Below are 21,583 nucleotides of genomic sequence, written 5' to 3' on the forward strand. Positions count from 1 at the left end.
GGAGCACGCCAAACTTTAACTGCTAGGCCATCAGGGCTGGCTTGACAATGTGCCCTTTTGTTTGTTTTCTTCTCCTCCCTGTCTTACTTCCTCATTTCCCTACCGCTGTTTCTTGAGATCACTTCCCAAATAGACTACTTGCATTCAAGTACTTGTTGCAAGATCTGCTGTCAGAGGAACCCCAAATAAGACACTGTATTTCTTCTGGGAAGTAGCTTCTTCTTTGGGGTGCCAGAGATGTAGGCAGGAAACCTGAGTGACACAATGTACAAGGGTCAGCCGCTAAGAGGGTAGAGCAGCACAGAGGTCAGGGGAATGAATCTGGAGGAAACAGGCTGCAGCTAATGACACATAACCAGCGCAGCACCGTTAGAGGCAGACATGCTGGCTCACCATGCTTCTTTGATAGAATTCTGTGTGGCCGTTCAACTATGGGGGTATATTAGGTATTTCTCATTTTTTCTATAATAGATACACTTTACTTTTGCAATGGGGAAAAATATTCAAGAAAATGTATATGAAAAGATTAAAATCATGCTTTAAAATGAAATGTCTTCTTTATTAAAATTACACATTGTAATTTTGTGACTCAGAACGGCCCCCAATTCTCATTTGGTCTTCCTTTGAGGTCCATCCTGACTAACTCAAGGCACTGTAATTAAAATGGCAGAATCTATATAAAACAGTTACTGCACTGTCTCAGCCTAGGGCCCAGATGAAAAAAAACCACGCAATTCTAATACTGTAATTATGCTGCTGAATAGGATCAATTATATAAGCCACATATGGTTAGGAAAGTTCTGCTTAGGGGAAGCAATAGTAGAATATAATTTCAAGTCTAGCTCATTTTTAAAATACATTTTATTAAATTCTTCAGGATAGACAAATTTAAGAAATGTCTGGCCATAGATGAAAAAAGGCCAACAAGAAACAATACAATGGGTATTTGTTAGAATATGTGTTGCCAGCCCCTTCTCTCTTCAAAAGAGTCATTCTTTGACTGTTTTTTTTTTTTTTTTTAAGTTTTGTTTCAACCGATGTCAGAATTCCCAGCAAGAATCAGGCATGATTTTACTCTTTGGATAACGGCGTGGTTTATTCTTCTGTACTTGGGTGCACATTACACAATACCCACAGCAGACTTTTCTCTCCCTGTAATTATCTCCCATCAGGACACTGGAGCACAAGGGAAAATCACAGCATTGTTAATATTTGGTCTGGACTAAATAAATGCATTTAATTTTTTTTATTCTGGTAAAATGTACATAATTGAAATCTACCATTTTAACCCATTTTAGGTGTACCATTGACTGGCATTAACTACATTTACCATGTTGTGCAACCATCACCACTATCCATTTCCACAAATTTTTCTTCTCTAAAACTGAAACTCTGTATCCATTAACAATAACTCTCCATTTCCTGACCCCCTCAATCCTTGGTGACCTTTTCTCCCTTCTATCTCTATGAATTAGACCACTCTACGTATTTCATATAAGAGAAACCTACACTCTTTGGCCTTTTGTGTCTGGCTTATTTCATTTAGCATAGTATCTTCAAGGTTTGTCCATGTTGGAGCGTGTGTCAGAATTTCATTCCTGTTTTGGGCTGAATACTATTCTATTTTTTATATATGCCACATTTTGTTTATCTGCTCATCTTGGGTTTTCCTACCTTTTGGTTATTGTGAATAATGCTGTCATGAACATTGGTGTACAAATATCTACTTGAGTGCCTAAAAATTTGATTTTTAATAGAATCTCCTTTCTAACCCACACAGCATAGGTGATGTGCATTTAAACCTTATTGAGAATTTACCTTTTGAGATGTTAGAGCTCCAAAGACTTTATGGAGAAATCATACAGATGAAATACTTTTATGATTTTGAAAGACAGATAGAAAGTTGGTGTAAACAAAGAGAGAGGCTTAACACAAAGGAAACAAAGGTGCAGCCTAATGACAGGATATATATATCAAATACCACAACCACTGTAATACATCCTGCGTTTCTCCTTTAATAGATTTTGTCTTAGTTTCCTGGAACTGAATGTACGCCGATGAAACAGGGGAGGCTGGCTCAGTTTGAGTGATCTTAGAACGATATTTAACTTGAGTGAAAATTATTTTATTTAATACTCGTTTAAACTCTTCAAACTTATTTTGTGGGTTTAAGTAAACCATTAATTTTCTTACATAAAAGTGGACTTTGGGTTAAAAAAAAAAATCTGTTTATAGATTTGCCTATTTGCTATCCCTGGCATCTAGGAACTTTGAGAGAGATTTTTGTTTTAGCAACAAATTCTGTCAGATTTTTTTTCCACAACCTAAGTGGTTTTCTGTAAACACAGCAAGCACATTCCTCTTGTCAGAGGTTGAGACAAAACAAATAAAACAGATGGTCAGTTGTGCATCAGCCCACATGACCCCAAAATGTGATTCTTATTTTAAAAACCATACTGATGAGATTTTCAGTGGAGCAACTATGTAGCTCAAGCAACCTTTAACTGTACTGGTACCACTCCTTGTAGCTACAGGCTCCAACTGTTGCTAGGTAACCATTTTGAAAGGGACACCTAGCAACTATTAACTGCCATCTTCCTTTTCTGCTCTATCATTCTATGAACAGACAAGTAATTCTTAAGTTCAGTATAACTTCCAAAGTCCGGGAGGGAGGAGACAAGAAAGATAGAGAGATGTCAGACTATTAGTGCCTATTTACGGAAATACTTAAAAGAAAAACAGCATGCTAGTCATAAATGACTAGTTTCTAAATATTTCCATTGTCTTAGACCCCAAACTTACCACCTTCCAAAACAGCATGTTAGTGTTTTTATTTTGTGTTGCTTTCCTTTTTTTTTTTTTCCTAAAGATTGGCACCTGAGCTAGCAACTGTTGCCAATCTTCTTTTTTCTTTTTTTTTTCTTTCTGCTTTTTCTCCCCAAATCCCCCCAGTATATAGTTGTATATTTTAGTTACTTTACATTTTTAAAGGTTATACTTCTTGGCATTTCTCCTCAAATGCAGAAAGTGTATAATTTTGATATAAACGAAACAAAAGCTAAATTTATACTGTTTGGATCATTTAAAAAACTCTTTTGGCTAGATGATGAGTTAATGCAAATTATGCTACCGATCAATTGTTATTCCATGCAAGGGCATAATCTTTTTGTGAACAAGAGTCCACTTTATGCACCCCTTTTGTTGGCTACAGTTAAGTGCTTAAGAATATCTCAGAATGTGGGGGCTTACAAGGAGAGTTATACTATGAAAAGTTATGTACCCTCATTTTCTGAGGGACTGAGGTGGAGGGATAAAAGGCAGGGAGTAAAAGATACAAGGAAAATCTATGTAGTTGGGATTAATCTGTGAAAGGAAATTCAAAATAAGAGCAAGGTAAACAAGACAGAAGTTTCTTTTTCATTCCATGTAAATTAGCTGGTATGGTGGCTCCACAATTGGGAGAGGAACATAGGCTTCTTCTATTTTTTGTTTCTATCATTCTCAACCCTTGTCTGCCACCTGGTTGTGGTCCAAGACGGGTGTTCCACCTGGACGTCATGTCCTATTCTATTCAGCAGGAAAGAAGAAGAATGAAGAGAAAGGCCCACCCCTCCCTTAAGGACACTTACTGGAAATTCCACGTTCCACTTCCAAGTAGAGTGCAGTGTTGACATACAGTTTCTTTTGCCTGCAGTCTAACAGATTCCACTCATTTCCAAAGTCTCTTAGGTTAACATTTTGCCCCCTCACCGCGCAGCGAAGTTATTTCATACATTGTAGTGCAGATAGTTTTGTCACATTCTGCATTCCATCCTGGAATTCCCTTGACCTCCTAAATGGTTCGTAAATTTACATACATTAGGTTCATTCTTTGTGCTATAAAATTCTGTGGGTTTTGTCACATATCACTTTAAATATTAATAAAATATATCGTTTGGCTATTTGGATAAATTATATTTAATAATTTGGTATTTTAATATCAATTTAACACAAACAACAGCAAAAATTTGCTCAGGGTTGCACAGCTGTTAAATGGCAGAGCTGGGATTCAAACCCAGAGGAGAGGGTCTCCAAAGCCCCTTTCCTTCTATCATGTCATTTCCTCTCTTGAAGAATCTTAAACTCTGAGTCGCCTCATCTGATAGGGAGAAGTTTAGATTTCCCGGTGTAGAGTTGCTCGCCGTTTCCCATATATTGGCATAACGCTTCTTGGCTATCAGATCAGGTTTGGAGAGTGGGTGTGGAATGGTTTGTTTTGAGAATTGCCAACCGCCATTGGATGAAAATGGCGCATTGACAGCTACTTTGGTAACAGATTAGTGATGGGGCACAGACTCGTCCAAGTTGTCGGGGGACCTCATTAATAGTCAACTGTAAAAGCCCATCCCATCGCCCATGTTTCTTTTCCCTTGTATTGATGTCTTGGATCAGGCAGCGCCTGTTTACAATCTGTGCCACCTTCAGCTGCTCAATAACTAGCGGATGCTTCCATCCATCCATCCCTCACCACCTCATTACCCTGCTGTGCCCTCTCACCTCGCAGTTTATGATGTACCCAATAAGGTTGCTCCTCTGACTTCTGTCCAGGACGACTGACGGCTTTGGAGGCTGAAAGAAGATGGGACTCGTGCTACGGCAAAATAAGGAAACGAGCGTTGTGTCAAAAAGTTGCAGTCTGAGGAAGAAAACAACCTACCTTTTCATAGAAATTCAGCTAAAATTCAAAATAAACCACTGTATTTTTCTCTTCCCTGAGCTGCCACTGAAATGCATTCCATGGTAGAGACCGTTAACCGTCTTCCCTTATCAATTTGCCCCTTCCTGCTCAGCACCAGAGCTGTTGCATGATATCAGGCTCATGGCCATCCAGAATAATGTCTTCCAGACTTTCTAGAAAACCCTAGTTGATAAGGTTGCCTCCCACAGGGGTACAGGTTAGCAAACGTTCAGATACTGCTATACGTGTATACTGGAACTGAACAATTAAGGAAAGGGGTGGTGGATGGTCGGAGCCAGGCTACTCACTGTTGAAGCAAGAGAAGGTGGTTGGAATGATCAATGTGGTAATGAATTAGAGTTAGAGACATCTGTATGAACTCCTGTTTTGCTTAACATAGATACAAACGGTTACATATAGAAATATTTATGGATATATGTAGATACATGGGTTAGTATATGCACATATAGTTTCTTTCTCTTTCAGCTGAGAAGCAAAGGCACCCCAGAGTAACAATGAGCATATCTGTCACCCAGATCTTGATTTATTTATTTTTTTTTTTGAGGAAGATGAGCCCTGAGCTAACATCTGCTACCAATCCTCCTCTTTTTGCTGAGGAAGACTGGCCCTGAGCTAACATCCATGCCCATCTTCCTCTACTTTATGTGTGGGACACCTGCCACAGCATGACTTTTGCCAGGCAGTGCCATGTCTGCACCCGGGATCCGAACCGGCGAACCCTGGGCTGCTGAGAAGCGGAATGTGCTAACTTTAACTGCTACCCCACCGGACCGGCCCGTAGATCTTGATTTCTACTACCATTCTCCGACAAAAGGAACCAGGGCTCCTTAGAGATATGACTGATTCTAGAAGTGGGGCAGGAAATATATGCGATGAACCTGGAGCATCTTGTAGAGCCAGAAATCAAGGAAGCGCTCAAAAGAAAAAAAAAGCCCATAATGAAGGCGTATGTCAAAGGGACAAGGAAACAATTGCAAGAGCTACTGGTGGCCAAAGCTGGAAAATTTGAGCAAGAAAAGAAATAAAGAAGGATTTATTGGATTATAAACCAAAGTATTAAAAAAAAAATTCTCAAATTCAAACTGATATAAATGGCTGAACAGGGCCGGCCCTGTGGCACAGTGGTCAAGTGCACATGTTCCACTTTGGTGGGCTGGGGTTTGCTGGTTTGGATCCCGGGTGCAGACATGGCACCGCTTGACAAGCCACGCTGTGGTAGGCATCCCTCATATAAAGTAGAGGAAGATGGGCACGGATGTTAGCTCAGGGCCAGTCTTCCTCAGCAAAAAGAGGAGGATTGGTAGCAGATGTTAGCTCAGGGCTAATCTTCCTCAAATATGGCTTCCCTGCCCTGTGAATTCTGGATAGTGAGCTAGCATTATGGAATGTCTCCAAATTCCTGTGCACTTAGTTCCACTCCTGACAAGGCATATAGAACACGTTTTTAGAAAGAAAACAAATAGCCCCCTCTTTTTTTTTTAACATCTGGAGTCTGGAACAAATATCGATTTGAACATGAGGTAGGGAGTGACATCTGAACATAAAGCTCACGTTGAAACAGACTCACCTCACTAAAGATAACAGAGATGCAGTGAACTGACTGATTAGTCACACCACCCAGCTCTAATTGTGATTACAAAAGTCACTGTTTTTTATGGGCAACACCCAATGAGCCACACTCAACCGGAGGAATTAAGGGAGCGTTTACAAAGGAGTGCTGAATGACACCAGCCTTGTTGCTTCAGAGAACCTTCCCAAAAAGCAAACCCAACAGCCTGGAGCAAAGCAGGGGAAAAGAACTCTTTCAAAGAGGTTAAGTCATCAAGTGACAAGAAACCCAAGACCCACAGCCAGTGAAGGGAGGGAGGGACCCAGGAGAACGGGGTTCTGGAAGCACCAAACGAGATGCCAAGGATGAGCCACTGATGGAGGCAGAATTTCTAGTCCTGCTCTTAAAGAGCTGAGGTCATGTGTTTTTTCTCAATGATTTCTGAAAAAGCATTTCTTTTTCAGTAATTTTTTCCTCATTTGTATTTTTCTATGTTGCCTTTGTTAACACTCACAATTAAATAAGCAAGCAAACCAAATAAGTACCAAGTGGGAGAACACGATAGAAAACAAACGAAGACCATATATGGGTGTAACTCTTCATAATGGTTTCGTTATAGAGGGATCTGAATTGTCAGCCGCAATTAGTGTGTTACAATAGGGTTCTGTTTTACTTTAAGCTGTAGGTATTAGAATGGGTAAAACTTTCAGGCATGAAAAACTAAATCCATTTTTTTCTGCAAGTGAGAGTGATTGATGATGAAGACACGATGTCTCCAAAATAAAAGTAGACACATTTTGAGTGAATTTTGTTTATCACTAAAAATTATTTTGGAGGCAGTTTATATCATATAAATGACCACTTTGGTCCTGTATGGCTCATGTAGCATGTCAAAATTTTGATGAATAATAATTGTATCTCACATTTTTATAGCTTGTTACATTTTAAGGAATGTTTCATACACTTTATCCCAGTTGTTGTCACCTTGACATCCTTTTCATCTTAGACCAATTTCACTTAAATCTTAGATACGTAAAGCTAGATCCTTCTGAAAAATAACCCCAGGGTGAAGAATACCATAAGATATTAACAATATTGAAATAGTGTACATTATCTGGAATTACAGAGAAATCTAAAAATCATTATATCCATGGTCCTCTCGTTTTTCTCCTCGGATTTCATTCTCAGGTCGTGTCGGAAGATCCATGAACTGACACTTTGCTACAAAAGTCTCCATCTTGGCTGCACTTGAGAAGCTTCTTTAAAAAAATCACCATGTCCAGGTCACACCCCAAACCAAATTAATCAGTATTCCTGGGGGTGCGATTCTAGCATCAGTATAGATAAATGTTCCAGGTGATTCTTAAATGTAGCCCAGTTTGAGAACCACTGTCCTTATATAAAAAGAGACTTCTCGAAGAAAACGGGGTTGTGTGACCCTTCTGGTGTACTGAATTTTGGGATCATATAATTTCCAGCAATGTCTGAAGAATCAAAAGTACAATTAGACTTTGAGAAAATCTTTTACAGACACTGCATAAAGGGTTTCCCCTGCTTTTGCAATCGATTTGGGTGGAGGAATCCATTTTAAAATTAAATGAGGCACAAGCATAATGAAACTAATTGGTAACTTACTTACAGACCATATATTTCTGCCAAGACAGCAACTTACTTTGTGAAGTGCTGGATATAGATGGAGAACGAGTTCTTGAAAGAACATTTACAGTAACTGAGTCACCACCTGCTGTCACAACAAGCCAATTTCTTACCTGAGAGGCTTTCAAATTCAGGAATAGTAAACGCTTTTAAATGAGCTGTAACAAGCACAAGATATAGACAAATGACTTTCGGGAGTCAGTTGCTTGAGACTAAATATTCAAAATTCTCTAAATCTAGCTCTGACATTGACTCACTCATCGATCTTTAGGGATTTCGTTTTTGTGCTTTCATTTTGCCATCTATAAAATGGAGTATTAGCATCTGTTTCATGGAGGTATTAAAAGACTTATTTATACTGTGCTTTGAAGATTTAATATATTTAATACATGTAATTAAATTCCATGAGTGTCCCATGGAAGTTGCTGAAGATATGACTGAAGTTCATTGTTCTAGCTAAAAGTTAGACTCTCTTCAACCGTATGTTCCTTTTCAACTCTTTGTCCATTCATTGATTCAATAAATATTCAGTTGTGACCTACCGTGTGCCAAGGCCTAGGTTATTCAGGGGTGAAAAAAAAATTCCCTGTCTTTATGAAGTTATAGTCGTGTGTGGGGAACAGACAGCAAACCAATATACACCAGGTAATGATAAGCACTTGGGGAGGAGGTAGGAAGAGATGGGTAAAGAGATAGACAGTTAAACGGGGCGGGAGAGGGATCAAATTTAGTTGGGGTGGTTGGAGAAGGTCTCCAGGAAAGTTACAAGAAAAAGCAGGGAAGGAGTTCATGCAAACATCTTAGGAGAGATTTCCAGAGGGAACTGTAAGAGGAAAGTGCTCCAGATTTTCAAGAATAATACAAAGGCCATCACAACTGGGATGAAGTGAGTGAGGGGCTTTATTTTAAATTACCAACAATCCATGCTTTGTAAGAGTTAAAATAATACATCTAGACTTCTTTGCCAAGTATATGACGACGGTTTACAGGTCAGCACAGGAATCCCAAAAATGGAGTCCTGGACATTCTATTCTTAGTCAAATATTTATTAGTACTCATTATTTCCTACTTTAAAAAAACCACGGATTTTGTTCTCAAGGAGTACATAGTTTAGAGAATACATACATCTGTTCACTCTCAGTATGGATGAAACTAAATTATATTAGTATTAAGTTTGTGTTAGTGTTTAGGCAGATTCTATGGTGATGTTATGCCATTTTTTTTTTCACCTAGCAAAGTTGCATAGTAAGAAAAAAGGGACTCCTCAAAAATAATGACACTGGAATAAGACTCCAAAGGAATAATTTACGTTTTCTGTAGGATCTCAAATAAGTCCCTAAGTTTATTGATTAGGCTGAAAGATCATCCAGAAGAACAGTCAATGCTTTCTGGAAGTGTATAGCTTATAGAATATAGTACTGACAATGGAAAACGTACTAAGATGTTTATAATCAAAGTAATAAGAAAAGTTTTGAAAAATATGGAATATTTCAGGAAAACCAAAAAAGTATAGATAATAATATAAGGGATAGTGCATTTTTGTTAAAAAAATCTATAATCCATATTTTGATTTCACTTACATAAAGTTAACAGCAATACATGCTTATATAGCCTTGATCTTTTTTTCTCTTTCTCTCTCTGTAAATTTAATCAACTCATAGTCAAAACTGTTTCATCTCTACCCAAATGACAGATAGCATATCATTTTATCTCTAAATATTTCATTAGTACCTCTAAAAGATAGTCTTTAAAAAAAAAAACAAGAACAACTGAACAATACTTTCTTTATATCATTCCATATTCACTCAGTGTTCAAATTTCCTGTATCATCTCATAATTTTTTTTAATTCAATGGATTTTTAAAATCTGTGGTAAAATATATACAAGATAACATTTATTATTTTAATTATTTTTAAGTGTACAGTTCAGTGGCATTAGTACATTCACATGGTTGTGCAACCATCACCACCATCCATCCCCAGAACTTTTTCATCTTCCCAAGCTGAAACTTTGTACCTATTCAACAATAATTCCTCATTCCCCTGCTCCCCGCAGCCCCCGGCAACCTCCATTCTACTCTCTGTCTCCATGAATGTGACCAGTCTAGGAACCTCATGGAAGTGGATCATACAATATCTGTTCTTTTGTGTCCAGCTAATTTCACTTAGCATGATGCCTTCAAGGTTCCGCCATGTTATAGCATGTGTCAGAATTTCCTTCCTAGTTAAGACTATTTCATTGTATGGATATACCAAATTTTGTTTATCTAGTTGTCTCATAATTCTTTTAACTATTTTATTTCAGTCTTTATTGCAAATTGACTGAATTCTTTGGGGGCCAAAACTGCACATAAAACAAGTGCTAGTGATATTTTCAAAACTCAAAGAGATGAGGAATCTAGAAATCAAATGACAGAATTTAAAACCTCTGTAAGACCTTTAGAGGCGCTCTAACAATCCAAAGTTAACCACTTCAAAAATAAGAGCAAACTGCTCTCCGCAGTTGCAGGGCCAGGTTGCTCTTTTGTGTAGTGGTTACGGTCTCTGTCACACGTAAGACATCACTGCAGAGCACCCAGCAGCAGCGAGGTCAGCTCCGCGTGCCCAGCTTGGTTGGTTGGGAAAGAGGACTGTGCTCTGTCACGTTGATTCAGTGCCCCTGGCAGAGACACTGCCCGTGTTTGTTCCCAGACAGAATTTCCCAATATATCTGAAGTCAGCTTGCAGAGCGCCAAAATGCTAGATGCCTACATCATCAAGTCACTTCTAATGCCATCTCTTGAAAGAACAGGTAAATGTCAGAGAGACTGATGTGAATAGATATTTTGGATCACTGACATCAAGCAGGGAATGAAAATTTGAAGATTCTGAGTTCATTATAGTTATTTATATATTGTTATATATTATTATTTATATTTAGTTATTTATGTATCTAAAAATAAATATTATTTATTATTATATACTAATATAGTCTTTAAAAACATTATACTAAGGTCAGCATCAGGATCATATAGTGATAACACTGTGTTACATCGTTCTTAACATACATTCATTTTAAAAGATCTTAATTAGATCAACTAAACTAGAAAATCATGTCTCATTTCACATAATTGCAAAATTTCCATCACTGACATAAAATAGAAGAGATTTAATAAGCTTTTTGAATTTTGTAGCTCTTTCATACGTGTACATATACAGACCCCTCCTGTAGCAAAATTCCTTATAAACGAAAGGAAATAATGATCTTCGCCTCACATTGGAGTCTGGCCTCACCAACATGAAGTCTGAGTAAACTTAACGTGGTATAAAATCAAGTTCTCTAATCAGGTAAAAATTGGGAAGATATCTATGCTGTCCAAAATATGCATATATATTAATATTGAATGGAATTTAAAGATTATACAATTCATGGGGCTATAATTTCTTTGGATTCAAAAATTGAGAACTGATGAAAGCTATGGATCTTCTCCCTAGAAAAATGCATATAATTTTGCTATAATTTCCCACATTCATGGACTTGCTGATGCACACTGTCAGACTCCAAATTAAGCATCTGATGTAATTCAACTCCTTCCTTTACTGGTTGATGGAATTAGAATCAGGGTGGCTATGCGACTCACCCAGAGCCACAAAGTGAGGTCGGGTAGAGAGGTCACTCTAGTTGCAAAGTGATTTTTACCACCACTTGGTTATGAAACTTTAAAGTAAGAGTTCACCTAACTTAGATGATTGATGGAAAGGCACTATTGCCCAAAGGTATCTCCTCACTCAGCCTCTGGCAGTGCCTTAAATTCCTACATGCGGGGTCTTCAGGTTGCATACTTGTATTAACGCGGACAAGACATTAAACACTGTCCTCCATTCAAACGTCAAGCGAAAGCAAACTAGAATATGATATGGGCCATTAGGCTCAGACTCCCTCTCCCACCTTGAATTCTCCTTTGGGACTCTTGGTCTCCTCACCTGCTGTTGACCTTGATGCCCTTAGGCATCTGCCTACTTCTCCAATGCCCAGCTCCGCAGAACACAGAGGAGAGGCAAGAGAAATCTCGTGTCAAAAAAGGGAGGTGGGGCAGAAAACTCTTTCCCAGGATTAAAGTGAAGCAAATAAACCATTTCCAGAACTTCATCTCCTTCAATTTTTTTTTTCTTAAGGAAGATTTGCCCTGAGCTGACATCTGCTGCCAATCCTCCTCTTTTTGCTGAGGAAGACTGACCCTGAGCTAACATCCGTGCCCACCTTCCTCTATTTTTTTAATATGTGGGACGCCTGCCACAGCATGGCTTGATAAGTGGTGTGTAGGTCTGCACGGGGCATCTGAACCGGTGAACCCCAACCCCCGAAGTGGAACGTGAGAACTTAACCGCTGCACCACCGGGCCGGCCCCAAGTTTAAAATAATTTTGCAGCTAAAAGTGAGAGTTCTGGGTATCTTTGGTATTGTAATACTAGGCAACCATATTCCCGACACTGAAATGTATTTAAAAATCCCCAATTTTATGAGTTTCATGCAATTAACTTGGAGAAACTGCACATGTTGGATAAGGGTTGAATGAAGACCAACAAGGAAGCTTAGATTGATATTCCAGGAAAGATGGGGATTTCCTCGTGATCATCTTTGCTCTCAAGCAAATCACAAATGGAAATACAGAAATATAACATTAAAAATAACAAGCGCTTCTTGTGATTGCCTAAACAAAATATATGTTCTCTTTGCATGATTTTCTTTTGAATTATAACTTATTCTAATAATTAAGATAATACCTACTATAAAAAATTTGGAAAACAAAGAAGGAAGAAAATAACATTGTCGTAATTCTAGCATGCAGAGATAAAAACTGCTGACAATCTGAAGCATATATATTCAGCTTTTTTCTATGAATGTACATTTACACACACACACACATACATATAGGTATGACGTCGCTACATCAAAGTAAGGTCATGCTTTATATGAATAACTGTATCTTGAAATTTTCAGCAATGTTACAACATAGGTATATTTGAAAGTTATTAAATTTTCTTGGAAAACAATTTCTAATGGCTACATAGATTCTATCATATACGTATGCCAACATTTACCTAACCAATCCTTACTCTACTGTTGGAAATTCAGGGTGTTTTCAGTTTTCCCCACTAAATATCTTTGTATGTGGACCTTTGGGTGCATCTCCATTTCCTTGGAACAACTCCTGAGAGTAGAACATATTTTTAGGTTTTTGCTGCATATTATTAAATGCTCTGAACAAAGTTGTGCCAATATACTCCTGGCTGTAATACCCGAGAGCAATCCTTTTCCCTATTCTTCCATGGATATGTATGTTTAAAAAGCTATGCCAATTTAATATGTTAAATATGGTATCCTATTTCAATTTGCATTACTTTTGAGTACTCGTGAGGTTAAACTATTTTTTTCACATATTTATCATCCATGTGTATTTCTACTAACGTAAACTGTGTTCTTTACCTGTTTTTCTATTATGATATTCATCATTTGCAAACTGATTTGTAGGAATTCCTTATATATCTTCAATATAACCCCTATATAGTAACATACAGTTATGCATCGCTTAACCATGGGGATACGTTCCGAGAAACGTGTCATTAGGCAATTTCGTCCTTTCGAGAACATCATAGGGTGTACTGCAGGGGAACAAAATTTGCCACCCCAAAATGTGTCTCTTTAACACAAGGATTACTTTAGGCAGATTATTTTTTATTTATTTTTTTTCTAGGAAGATTAGCCCTGAGCTAACTACTGCCAGTCCTCCTCTTTTTGCTGAGGAAGCCTGGCCCTGAGCTAACATCCGTGCCCATCTTCCTCCACTTTATATGTGGGATGCCTATCACAGCATGGCTTGCCAAACGGTGCCATGTCCACACCCAAGATCCAAACCAGCGAACCCCAGGCCGCTGAGAAGCAGAACGTGCAAACTCAACCACTGCGCCACCGGGCCGGCCCCAGGCAGATTATTTTTAAGAAACAAAAGACTTAGAAAGTTTTACCTGTTACCTCCCCCTTAACTGCCTAAAAGAATTCAAATAAAAAATCCTGTCTCGGGAAGCAAGCTATCACCTTAGTATAACATGAACCAGACAGTGGGGAGGGAGGAACCTAGAAAAGCCTGTTTGTTGGGCTCCCCTCTGTGTTCTTCTGTTTCTGCGTGGCCAAACTCTTCTTTTCCAAATATTTTCTCCTTTTTACCTACCTGTGAATTGCCTTCCTTCCCTTTGAAGTCCCTGACTCTCCTCACCCTGAAAATATTCTTTTGTCCTTAGCTGAGGATGGTATTTAAGATGAGGGCTTCGGCCTTTTTGGTGAGTTGCAGGGTTTTCCTGGGTTTCTCCCATGTATACATGTTATTAAACTTTTGTTTTTCTCCTGTTAATCTGCCTCATGCCAATTTACTTCTTAGACCAGCCAGATGAACCTAGAAGGGTAGAGGAAAATTTCTCCCTCCCCTACAGAACTCACACAAACCTCAATGGGATAGCCTACTGCACCCCTTGGCTAGATGGCAGTCATGGTATGGGAACACTGTTGTATACGTGGTCTGTTGTTGACCAAAATGTCGTTATGCGGTGCGTGACTATTGAATATATTTCCCCGGTTTGTCATTTTCTTTAGCTTATGATGGCACTTTTTTCCTCTCATGTATCATGAAATGGCACCTGTGTTCCCAGGGTGATTTGAGCTGACCTGCTTTACAGCGGGGGCAGGTCTCATCACGTTTCTGCAGTGGGGTGAATGCGAGGGACGCAAATGAGGGTTTGGGGAGTTAAAGCTGAGGTTCTGGGGTTGAAGTCCTCAGCACCTCTGGTTTCTCCCAGATCTTCCCATTCTAATTGCCAAGAGTATACATTTTCTCGGTAAACACACTAATCTTATTTTCAAGTGGTTACAATACAGAATTTGGTTGTATTGATTTGTGTTTTTTTACAGGCTTTTTAGACTGATTTTGAGCAGTCTTAGATGGCTGGCTGTGGTCAGAAAGGCTTGTGGTATGTAATTGTGTTCTTACTGTTTTTCTCTGTCTGCTTTTGCCTAGGCAACCTTGGCCTGAAGCCTCTCTCCTTCTTGCTTTCATTCCACTTCCTTGAAAAGCTGCACGAACTGAACACACTTTACCAAACCTCCTTTGTTTCCAGGACTACCCACTTCCCACCTCATCTGCTTTGACATAACAATTTTCTTTGATGGTCTGTAACCTGCAAACTTACTTCCACATAAAAATTTCTATGCTAAGTGTCTTTTGGTTTCAAGGAAGAGAAACCAATTCAAGGGTGCTCTAGCAAAAGCAGAGGATTTACTGTAAGTCTTTAGGGCAGAGAATGTAGCTACAACTCAAGAATACTAGGCAAGAAACCAAAGCGTTGTTGGAAATCCAAGAAATACACTCTCTTTCTTGTATCTGATATCATTTCATGTCTGCCTTTTTCTTTCTTTGTGAGCTGGCTTTCCTTTGCTCCCAAGTACCTCTGACAATCTGGAGATGGCTGCTCATGGTTTCCAATTTAAAGTGAGGACCCACAGAAAGAATGACTTTCCTACTCTCCTATAGGATAGTCCTGAAGGGTAGTAGAGTATGTCACCCCAGACTGACATGCCACTTTGGCATAAGGATTATTTTGAGCTGAAGGCAATTAAGGAGAAACAGACACAAGAAAAGCTCCCTGTCCTCCCCTATTTGCCTAAAAGCAGGACATAAATTTACAGAGGTGTCTCTCTTACCCTCTCAACCAGGAAGGACAAAGGTTAAGCCTCAGAGACAACTTCAGACCCTCATCGATGGAGAAGGCTCTGACTTGAACGTGCATAACAACCCTCCGTCTCCTGCACTTAACTGGCCTCCTCCGCACCTTTCTTATGTCTGCAGCTGAAGATGCCATATAGGCCAGAGTTCTAAGCCACCACTTTGAATTACTCATTTTTCCCTGGATGTTTCCCATCTATACATGAGGTATACATGTTAAGAAACTTCTGTTTGCTTTTCTCTTGTTAATCTGTCTTCTGTTACAGGGGTCTTAGCCAAGAACTCAGAAGGTTAGAGGGAAAATTATTTTCCTCTCCTACAATCCCAATTCCAGATTTCTAGGATAGGGACTTTGCCCCAGTTTCAATTAATTACTTGCTTTGGATATAATTAACTGAGGGCAGGAGTGTGGGGCCTCAATGGACAAATAGCTGCTGGGAGCCCACTGCTGGGGGGACAGGGGACAGTTAAAGGGACCATTGTGAATTTACACAGATACGAAAAGTCATGCATCACATTAACTGTATTTTTTTTTTTTTTGAGGAAGTTTAGTCCTGAGCTAACTGCTGCCAATCCTCCTCTTTTTGCTGAGGAAGACTGGCCCTGAGGTAACATCCGTGCCCATCTTCCTCTACTTTATATGTGGGATGGCTGCCACAGCATGGCTTGCCAAACTGTGCCATGTCCGCACCCAGGATCCGAACAGGTGAACCCTGGGCTGCTGAAGCGGAACGTGCGCACTTAACCGCTGTGCCACAGGGCTGGCCCCGGACATTAAATGTATTTTTAAAAATCACACCCTATAATCTTCTATCACAAATTTAATGTTATATACCAGGAGATTTAAAAATAAAGCTATCCATTTTAAGAATATCATCCGTAAATAGGGGACTATTAAAATTAACAAAAAAAAAAAAACACCAGCGGAGAGTTTCGTCCCAGTTACCTTCAGTGTTTTTGCAGAGATGAAGCCTGGGACACAATAAGGACAAGCAGTAGGGCTGTGTGACTATGCCAAATGCAGCACGGAACCTGGGGGAGGCAGGACACGCCACCTCAAAATGTGCTGCTTTGGTATATGATTATTTTGAGCAATAGGCACTTGAAAAACAGCAAATGCGAGGAGAGGCTTTCTCTGAACTCCCCTTTTCTGCCTACAGGCAGATCCTCCACAAGGAACTCAATTGTCGTAGATCCCCTCCCCAGGAGTGTTGTCAACCAGGGAGGATTGACTCATGACAGGAGAGGAGAGACACCAGGAATGACACCACAGCCAGACAAACTCTGTCACAAACTATCACTCCTCCCATCTCTTCTTCTAAGAGCCCATTCATCTTTCCTAAAAATCATTTACTCTCCCCTAAGAGGCCTACATGTCCCCTCCCCTTTCCCTATTAAGATGGTTTTTTTTTTTTAAAGATTTTATTTTTTTCCTTTTTCTCCCCAAAGCCCCCCAGTTCATAGTTGTATATTCTTTGTTGTGGGTCCTTCTTGTTGTGGCATGTGGGACGCTGCCTCAGCGTGGTTTGATGAGCAGTGCCATGTCCGCGCCCAGGATTCAAACCAACGAAACACTGGGCCGCCTGCAGCGGAGTGTGCGAATTTAACCACTCGGCCACGGGGCCAGCCCTTAAGATGGTTTTTTAAGCCAGAGTTCTAAGCCACCTCTTTGGGGTATGCATTTTCCCCCAGTTATCTCGCATGTATCCATGAGGTGTACAGTTAATAAACATCTGTTTGTTTTTTTCTTGTTAATCTGTCTTTTATTACGGGCATCTCAGCCAAGAACTCAGAAGCGTAGAGGGAAAATTATTTTCCCTCCATTACAAACCTAAACTGCTAGGACAAGCCTCCTATAACTTTTCCAGTTTAATCTGAGGCATGTTTTCATTTAATTTGTACATTGTGTTAAACTTGTTATTTAAAAAACTTATTTAAAAAAGCCAAAGAAGAATAACAGATTTAATACTATTCTATACTAGAACAAAACCCAAACTCCTAAGAGACAAACTTAATACTCTTAGTTTTTAAAATGTAAAATATGTTAATATAATTGTATTCAAGAACCACCAAGACCGCAGAACAATATTACTCTACAGAGGAAGAAAAGGACTTCCTCAAATTGTTCTTTAACATCTGATGAGCCGCTGCAGTTAGGGAACAAAGGAACAAAACTCAGGAGTCCGCTGCTGCTTTATCTAGACTTTCATCCAATCTGTGCTGGGAATTTTGAAACAGTATCTTTTTAATTTATAAGAAGATCATAGCTTTTTCTTTTTACCTTTTCATTTTATTATTTTTTTTTGAGGAAGATCAGCCCTGAGCTAACATCCGTGCCCATCTTGCTCTACTTTCTATGTGGGATGCCTGCCAGAGTATGGCTTGTCAAGTGGTGCCATGTCCACACCCAGGATTTGAACCGGTGAACCCTGGGCTGCCAAAGCAGAACATGTGCACTTAACCGCTGCGCCACCAGGCCAGCCCCAGGACCACAGCTTTTGAAGACTGCCTTAATCAACAGTAGACAAGGCTTTATTTTTACACTCTGATAAAGACAACAGAGGCAGAATCTTCTCAAATTATCTTGTATTCAGGCACCCTGCACAGGGCCTTACGCAAATATTCATTGGATTAACAATGAAGTTATGACCAACTGGGATGCTTCTATTATGACACCTCATAGTCCCTCATACTGACATGGCCTTATTCCAAGGCACCTCCCATTTCATGGGATGAAGCAGAGGAGGTGGGAATCCGATTTCATTGTTCTATTTTACAGAAGAGTAAACAAACTCTTTTTTGCTACAGGAGTAATAAAATAGCAGGAAGAACACAAATGGTAACTTCAGCTTCCCTGTATTTTAATAAATACATGGCTTTATTATAAGAATAGTCAAAATTACGGTTCTCGGAGAAGATTTCACTTTTTTGATGCTATGCTATGCTTTATGATGTGTGTTATACTATGTCACCATAGACTTTGTTTCTATTTTAGAAATCCAATGTTTCACAAGGAGGATGCAATATCCTTGTGTCATTTATTTAAAAGCCAGCAGTTAACTAAATTTGTTTTTGAAAATGGGAGATATTTATCAAAACTGTGCAGACAGAAGCAAGGTCTTAAACCATTTGTCTCACTGACACCAAATCTCACAAACAAACATTACATTTCAGACTAGTAACTAAACCTCCACTACTGGGGCTGCACAATTTGTGCACTGCACACAAAGGCACCCATAGGCACCTTTCACAAAGACACAGCATATGGCTCCTCCTTGTCCATGGCTTACCTTCAGCATTAGGCACAAAAGGAGGCGGGTGCAGCCTCTCTGCTCCCCATCTTCCCTGTTCCCTCCTCCTGGACATGCTTCATCTTAAAATGCCAAGTGTGCTATAGTTAGCTTCATTTGTCATGACTATTTCACAGATGTTTTTCATTAAACTTTCACTGGAATGGTTTTCCTTCCTTTTGTCAGAAAGAGGATGTTTGCACCAGGATTGGGACTGAGAATGGTGGGGGTGGGCCAGGGAGGAGGGTCATGGACACTGCTCCTTACAGACCCCCAGGGTAAGCTCTGGAATTCTAGGTGACACTGTGGCAAATCCTTTAGCCTTCGGTGAAACAGACTGGATCCTGCAGAATGTCTTCAGCTGAAAGTACTTCCAACAGATGCTAAAAATACATTGCAGTTTATTTTTCTCAGTAGGGAGCATATGTGTTCCCACTTGACCTGGAAACACAAAGAGATCCAATGTTAAATTTAACGCTGCCCATTCCAAGATAAATTTGTTTTCTGTCGAGCAAGGGAAAGAAAAAACAACAGACATATTGGTACAATTTTGCCTTTGCTCTCTGGAGGAGTCAGTGTCTCTTGAAGAATTTTCTGTGTTCCCTGTTGGTAGCTAAGTGACCCCTCTCAGACTTCTTAGCCAATGCCGATACAAACTGGCTCGAATTCAAATCAGACAGTGAGTTCAAGGCAGATTTATTAAATTTGGGGAAAGAAGGGGGAGGAAGTTTAAGTTTTTATTTTCTTCAAACGAAAGATGTCAGATTCTTTGTACCTAATCTTAGCTCGATAATTTAGTCTTCTGTCTTTCTGGGTTTTTTTTATTTTAATGTTTTTCTCAAAAGACAGAATCTGAAATGCTCTCTAATTGAAGTATAGACTTTTTGGGGGACACATATTAAATCCTTTCTCTCTAAAACAAGCAAAGAAAGAAAGAAACAAATCAAACTCAACTTATCTAAAAGTGGCATGGAAATACTACTTCCTGCTGTCACATTTAACAACAGATGTTAATCCCAGTTCTCGTAGTTGGGGATAGTGTTTGCTTACAGCTTTTGGTTGCCCAATATGACCTTCTTCAATGTTGTAAGAGCCAAATTCACTTTATCCTGAAGACCGGGTGTCAGCCCTGTTCTCCAGCTGGTACCACTTCTCTACAGCTTAAAATACACAGTCAGCTGACAGTGAACTAAGACCCATTCCCCTCCACCCCACCAACCCCCCAAGAAAGAGCACAGTGATTGAAACATGAGCTTTGGACTCTGTCTTGTGTTGAGTCTGGATTCGGCCACTCAATAGCTCTGCCTTCATTTTTCTCCATCTATAAAACGAGAATCATAAAGGAACCTGCTACTCACGGCTGTTGTGAAGATTAAATAAAATACTGAATGAAAAGCATACAGCACAGGGTGTGAGTGTATAGAAAACCTTTAATACATGTTAGCTATTATTACGGGGCATTATTCTTGGATACCTCGGTTGGACATGCCCAGTATCAAAGAGTTTAGATGACATGACCTCGAAGATCTCCTGTGGCTAAACTGCCTTATGTCAATTCTTAAGGCTTTATTTCTAATCCTCTTCTTTGGAGCAAGCCTAAAACCTGTTAGAGGGGCATCCCTCCTTTTTCCTTTTTCTATTTTTCCCTTGATTTCCTCTACTTCTATCTCCAAGAAAACCAAAGAATGGAGTGGCCTGATTAAAATCCTGGAGGTGAGAGTTTCTCTTACTTACCTTTAGCCAGATAGGAGCGGGGATTTTTGTTAATGTTTATTCAAAGCAAACTATTAGCTGGATCTAAAATCACAAAAAAGGAAATATGTGGGAAGCCCTTTCTCTTTTATCTTTTCATGATACAGGCAGCATATACCCGGCCCCTCCAGACTTCAAGGCGAGAACTGAGTAAATTTCGTCATGAAAGGTTGTATCCTAGCTTTGGGTTTCGTTTGCATTGAAGGCTTAAGGGCTGGCCCAATTTCCTCTTAAAACTAGACAGGGAGTTTCCATACTCCAAAGTTAGTTAGAATGTCAAGCCCAAGAACGTCATCTCTGATAACTCAGTAAGCATTTACTGAGTAAATGAAATCAGAATTCTTGAAAATCTAAAGCAGCTGGAGGAAGTCAAAGCCTGCATTTCTGGGAAGCTATGCCCTCTGAACTGCTGAAGGGGAAAGGGAGAGCAAGATAAAGTGATCTTTTGAAGGACCAAGGAGGTTAACTAACCGTACTGGTTTCCTAGGATTGCTCTGGTTTTAAGCTCAGAATGTCTCCTATCCTGGGAAACCCCTCAGTCTGTGCAAACTGAACATTTGGTCACCCTAAAATAAAAACTTGATTACATTGCGGTTGATAAAATTAAAATTCAGTGGAAAAGGGTACTAACACGATTTTCCAAATCAACCATCTTTAACATAAATAGAATAAGTCGAAAAAGCATAATGACTAACTACTCTCATAAAAGGATCCATAACTAGGCAATTCCTGGCCAGTTTGTCTATGTAGTTATAGCGATTCATTTCATAGCATTTATTCTAATTGCAAACTTGATTCCTACAAGGAACTAATTAGCCTTCATAGGGCTCTTTTTGAAAAACCGG

At 39.4% G+C, this 21,583-nt stretch overlaps 1 long non-coding RNA gene across 1 annotated transcript; it reads right to left on the minus strand.

The window, feature by feature from the left end:
- Window positions 1-851: 851 nt before the first annotated feature.
- LOC123281468 (uncharacterized) lies at window positions 852-19,427 on the minus strand. The gene is made up of 4 exons (XR_006520976.2): window positions 18,987-19,427; window positions 4,537-4,630; window positions 3,630-3,832; window positions 852-1,176 (listed from the first exon to the last, which is right to left on the minus strand). It is a non-coding gene; the product is annotated as an uncharacterized lncRNA (long non-coding RNA).
- Window positions 19,428-21,583: the final 2,156 nt, after the last annotated feature.

This window comes from Equus asinus, chromosome 27, assembly GCF_041296235.1.
Source record: "Equus asinus isolate D_3611 breed Donkey chromosome 27, EquAss-T2T_v2, whole genome shotgun sequence".
In the NCBI taxonomy this organism is placed as follows: Eukaryota; Metazoa; Chordata; class Mammalia; order Perissodactyla; family Equidae; genus Equus; species Equus asinus.